Source organism: Aethalodelphis obliquidens, unplaced genomic scaffold, assembly GCF_003676395.1.
Source record: "Aethalodelphis obliquidens isolate GAN/ISIS:26980383/991018 unplaced genomic scaffold, ASM367639v1 scaffold12, whole genome shotgun sequence".
Lineage (NCBI taxonomy): Eukaryota > Metazoa > Chordata > Mammalia > Artiodactyla > Delphinidae > Aethalodelphis > Aethalodelphis obliquidens.
This window is the reverse complement of record NW_020837956.1, coordinates 23,089,201-23,095,403: the sequence shown is the minus strand read 5'-3', so window position 1 is coordinate 23,095,403 and position 6,203 is coordinate 23,089,201.

Here is a 6,203-nt window from a genome sequence, read left to right as displayed (position 1 = left end):
CACACACACACACACACACACACACACACACACACACACACACACACGTGTGTATGCACTCCCATCTATTCCCACCCTGGAGCATCCTTGAATTTCAGAGATGCACGTTGTGATGTGGACCCTGGTCCCACAAGAGGCAAGAAAGAGATTTCTGGGTGACCCGAATCGCTGGGAACACGTATAAGGAATCAGAGGGAAAAAACACAGGCTGGAGGAAACAAAACATAGGAGAAGGGATTTCCTGAGTGGAAGGGGTCGTGAAACTGACCTGGGGTAGGGCAGGGGTGAGGTGCAGGCAGCTTCCCTGGAGTAAGTCTCTGGCAGCGCCGGCAGCTGGGGCTTCAGAGAGGGCGGGTGTGCCCTGGCGCTGAGGGGCTGACTTAGGATCTGAGAAAGAGACCATTCCTTCTGAGCGACTAGGGGAGCTCAGCTCTGGCCTTAGACAGAAGGATGGAGGGAAGGAGGGGAATGGTAGGCCAGGATGAGGCCTGGAAGCCCTCTCCAGTGGGCTGGTCCAAGCAGCTAGGCAGAGTGACTCGTTGTCTGGGCCAGGGTTGTCCTTGCTCTGGCTTGTCTGTGGTGTCATTCCAGTACTTTCCTGTAAGTATTTGCCTGAAGGGTGGTCTGGGCAGAGACAGGCTAGGGATGGGCAGAGTTCAGAAGCAGTGGTGTCCTTGGGTGGAAATGTGTCACATTTTCTTGGCATCCAGGGGAGAGGTAAAAGGTAATGAGAGGGATTTTCTCTCTGTGGGAACGTGAGCTAAGAAGAGATTCAAGGGAGGGTGTCCAGTAGACCAAGTTGCATTGACCCTGGTGAATTAACCATTATCCCAGACCAGGCCTTGTCAGGCTCTCAGAACTAACCCAACCCATAGACCCAACTTGCCAATCAAAATCCCAAGAGTCAGGAACATGCAGGTCAGCCTTGGCCAATGTATTCAACCGTAATGTCGGCTCTGAATGCCCCCACCTGCACTTGGCTGCCCCAGCTTGGCCCTGGACCCCTATACAGCTGAGGCTATGAGCGTGGGATGTGTGCAAAGTCTGAGGGCCACTACATCCTAGCCATGGTGCAGCCCAATGACATTCCCGGGCCACACTAGAGTATGGGGCCTGGTCCCCGGAGCATTTCCAGATTCAGGGCCTCTCCCCCACATGGTGTTGGACAAGCACTGCCCCCCTTGGCTCAGGGCTCCTCTTGCCCCCCACTCCTTTGGCCCCCATCTTTGGGTGGAGTGAGTCCATTTCATTACACTCACCCAGAGCCTGCCCCCCAGGGGTCACCTGCAAGCCTCGGTGGGCACTGAGAGTGCTGGCAAAGCTGGTGATCCCACAGCTCCCGACAATGGCTTGGCTGACTTCCTTAAGCTCAGATGGTGAGCTTAAGGCTGAGGGAAGCTTCTGAGAGTTGCCCCCAGATCCTGCCCCTGAAAGGGGCTTGGCCTCTCCCAAGGCAGATGCGGAATCTCTGAGAGAACGTAGGCCTCCGCCAGTGGAATGTCAGGGCTGATGAGGACGCTGCAGACCTCCCTGTCCAACCCACACACCACACAGATGAGGACCCTGCGTCCTGGACTAGGTCACAGAGATGGGTTCAGGGCAGACTGGGGCCAAACCTGGGCTTCCTGTTGCTCATTCTTCCTATTACAGCTCACGCTACCACTCCCCAGCCCCTGCTCAGATATTAATACCCAGGAAGCCTTCCTGGGCCCGGGTGAGGACCCCCGCCCCTCCCCACTCCCCAGGATGAGCATTGGTGGGGGGCAGGGTGAACTCTGGCCAGGGCAGGGAAAGTGCTGTCTAAACACGCAGTGGGGCCTGTGTGTCTGGCTCGCTGGCTGTCACCCGGGCCAGGTGGGCCTCTGACACACAGCAGGAATTTTCCATTCGCGCATCCTCTGGCTGGTCGGGATCCAAGGCACTTTTAAGCCTTTGTTTTTTCATTCCCGTTGTCTCCCCTGCCCCATGAAGATGCGCCCTGTGGTCCAGAACATGAGTCCCTAAACTCTCAGGAAGGCTTCAGTGAGACTCACCCAGGAGCCACCTGTTAGCGCCTAAAATCTAGAATTATCAAATGTAGGAGCAGGAAAAGTGCTTTTTAAAAATCTGCACGGATGATGAAATTAAAGTTCCGAAATAAGGGTGACCTGGCCAAGATCACTCCACCGTTAAGTGGTGCGACCGAGATCACAGGTTTGTCTAACCCTGACACTATTATACTTCCATAGTCCCAGTTTCCCAAGGTTAAGAGCCAAGGTCAGCGAGAGACGCTCTAAGCCACGTGAGGGAGCAACAAATGTGAAGCTGCCTGCAGGAGCAGAGCCATCTGTATGGGGAAACTGCTGGATCACAGAAGCCTCCAGAACGGGCAGCTGAGCTGCCCAGGACACCTGCTTCCCCGCGCTCCTTTTCCCAGCCTGCAGCAGCTCCAAAAGCTCCTTCCCAGAGGTAAGGCCAGTGGGCAGCGGCCCCACCCTTCTAGGGCCTGTGACCCCATCCAGCATCGCGGTGATGAGGGTATTTCCTGGGTTGGGGCAGACTTGGCCTTGTGTCCAGGGCGTTCCTTGGGCCTTGACGTGGTGGACGTGTGGGGAGTACAGACTGGGAGGCTGGGCCCACATACTGGAGACTAGCCGTTCTTAAGCCTGAATCTTTTTTTTTTTTTTTTTTTTACTATTTATTTGTTTATCTGGCTGTACCAGGTCTTAGCTGCGGCATGCAGGATCCAGTTCCCTGACCAGGGATGGAACCTAGGCCCCCTGCTTTGGGAGCACGGAGTCTTAACCACTGGACCACCAGGGAAGTCCCGAGCCTGAATCTCGTGGGATCTTTGTCAAACAGTGCAGGGGCTCCAGGGGGCCGCCACAGGCAGAGGTGTATCCCCGGGGCAGTGTGCCTGGTGGTTAGATCAATAGCTTTGCCTGCAGGGCAGGTTCACAGCCAAGGGGAAAAGACTGGCTCTCCACGTTGAATGGCATTCTGCAGACCCCTCCCTGGGACCCTGGGAATGTTTCCTAAAGTCACAACTAACTCCCCAGAGAGTGGGTCCTCGCAAAACTGGACCTCAAGGAGCCTCAGCCTTGTCTAGGGAGGTTGACAAATGGGAAGGGGGTGACAGGGAGACCTGGAGTGCCATTTGGCTTGTGCAACCTCCTACCTCCATGAAACATGAAGAGAGAGGGCCCCAGTTATAAACTCAGCATTTCCCGAAGAAGTTCTGTGAAATAGAGCCAAAGAGAGTTAGAGAAAAAAAAACGTCTCCATGGTCAAATAAGCTTGGGGAACCGGGTTAAATCAATCTTACTTCCTCAGACATATTACACATTTCCTACACATCTCCTAGAGCAGTTGTTCTCAGCCAGGGGCAAATTCACCCCCAGCGCACATGTGGCAATGTACTGAGACGTTTTTAGCTTTCACAACTGGAGGGGTGCTACTGGTATGTGGTGGATGGAGGCCTGGATGCTAAACATCCCACAATGCCCGGGATAGCCCACCACAAAGAAGTGTCTGGTCCAAACGTCAACAGTACTAAGACTGGTAGACCCTGCGCTAGAGCACGGCGCACTCCCAGGGCAGGTGTCCAGGGCCCACAGTGCAGAGAACAGTTGTCATTTTGGGCCAATCAGCACCTGCCCCCCTTTCCTATGTTTAAGGGTTTCCCCTGTCTGCTGAAGCAGAGGCTGCCTCCCAGTACAGAAGCTGAAAGTGTAATGTGAAATTCACATTGTCCCCGCCTCTCTTGAGCTAGGGCGCGGGCACATGACCTCACTCTACCCCTAGACCGTGATGCAAGGAAGCCCAGAATATGTAGGTTCTACTCTGATGTGAGTGGTGGCAGCAATGGTGGCAGCAGCCACCATCTGTTTTCAGAGGCTTCAGTGGTGGCAGTTCTAGAAGCGGCTTCCAGGGCTGGTGGAGCCAGTGGCACAAGTATAAAGCACTAGTTCAGCGGCGGCAGCAGTGGGGCTTCCTGGGGCCAGGCATGCAGTATGACTTTGGGCATTGTCCCTGGCTGCTCTGCCCTTGGTTTTCTGACCCTGCAGGAGATTCTTTGAGCTGCCCAAGGTCCTTAGAATAAATCCCTTTTAAGCTTAAATTAGCAGAGCTGGCTTCTGATGCTTGCAAACAAGAACCAACGCTGAGTGATGCTTAGAATTTCCCAAACACATTGGAGCGCAGGACGTTTTCTTTTGCAAAACATCTCAAGACACCATTGTTCTATAAGCATCCTTTGAGGAACACTGGCCAAAATGACAGTCGAATGGGGATTCACATAACCTCTGCTCTAGCCGGAACCAGACCACTGCTGTGGCCCACCCCTACCCAAGGCTACGACGCTCAGCGCCGCTCTCCCGGTCCTCGATGAGTCAGGGCTACGCACATCTACCCTCCTCCCCCGTGACAACGAGAGTTGAGAATAACCACAGCTGGCTGCAGCCTCAAGAACCAGAACATAATCAAGGTTTGGAAATGATTGGGCTTGTCGGAAGGTGGAAGGAACTGAAATATGGATACGAAAAGTGTTGCTTGATTGGGCTGGTGGTATGTTTAAAAAGAAACTTGAGGTTTTGAGAGTATGTGGCATCAGGAAGGAAAAGAGGGGACCTTTAGGGGAGGTCAGAGTGATGAAGAGTGAAGCTATTTTAGGGAATGTTCTGCCTGGACTTCATGGAAGGTGCTGAGCAGGGTTTCAGGTGTGTTTAAAGACTCATTTAGACTCATTCATTTACTATGGAATTCAGACACTGAGCAGGTGCTGGGGAGACAGTGTTGAACCAAACAGACACACCGACCTGCCCCTGCCCTCCTGGAGTTTACGGTCCAGTGGCGGAGACAGACATCACATACTTGAGGTACAGCTGGTCTTTTCATTATGATGGTGTTTTGTCATTGGGAAGGAGAGGACCACGGCATGAGGGGCCTAACCTCCCTGGGGTCAAGGAGGACTTCCTGGGGAAGGGACTGTCAGAAGAGCAGGTGTGCGCCAGGTAGACACAGGGGCGAGCCCGGGCAGAGGTAGGGTTCGTGAGGAGGCCAAGATGGAAGGAGCATGACCTGGGGACCTGAAAGAAGGATCCAAAAGCCCAGAGGGGCAGGGTAAGTGGACTGCCAGGCCAGGCTGGAGCAGTAGGGGGTGCGGATCCGCAAGACCCCCCTGCAGGCCACACCGAGGGGCCAGGTCTTCATCCTAAAAGTGATGGGAAACATTCAAGAGTTCATACTGGAGCCGTGTGACACAGGCTGAGGGGAACCTGAAGCTAGAAAACAAAAATGACGTGGCTTCTCCGTTGGCTGGGGTTGATAAAGGGAACCGGGCCTCAGATGGGGATGAGCCTCCAGGTGAACTAAGAAAAGGAGGTGAAAGGGGAAAGCACAGACTTTGGGAAGCACCTCTAGTGTGCTCAGATCACGTGCTGGGTGTTTTACATGTGACTTTACATTTCCAGCAGAGCTGAGATAACCATAAAAGCAGCCCTGGTCCCACACAGAACTGGAATGCATGCTTTCCCTCCCCCCTCCTTCTCCCTGCATGCTGTTCAGGCCTGAAGACTGTCAGAGAAGTTCCGGGAGAAACAGGCAGGGTCCTTGAGAAGCAAGGCGGCCAACCTACACTGCTGCACAGTGCCAGAAAGTTGGGGAGTGGGGGGAAGGAGTCTTAGAAACCTGGCTGGTCCAGCCACCCCTTTTATAGATGAGAAAACTGAGGTCCAGGGTTCAGCAGCAGAGCTGAAAATAAAGCCCAGGTCTTCGGCTCCTCGACCAATGCTCTCTCTGCTGTTCCAGATGTGTGTATGTGCGTGTGCGTGCACACGCACGTCACACACATATGCCTGTGTGGCTGAGACGAGGCCATCCGTCTCTCCATCCATCCATAATCCAGGCTGGCCATGATGTCGGCCTGAATTAAGATGTTTATAGAAATGAAAAAAAAATGCTTAGAAAAGAAGTTGATCTCTACATGGAGGGGAGTGTCCAGTTTCAGAAGGTTAATATCTTGATTTTTTTTAAATCCCTTTTCTATTTTTTCAAAGAGGATTTGGTGTTCTCAGACCCAGCTGGGAGCTTAAGAAAACAGAGTGGTGTTTCTCTGCCTTTCCCTGCAGCTCTGGGCCTCCCTTACTGGACCTGCGGACAGGGAAGCTTGGATCCTGACATTGGCTCAGGCCAGCCCCGTGCCTCATTTCCCTCTCTGTACAGGG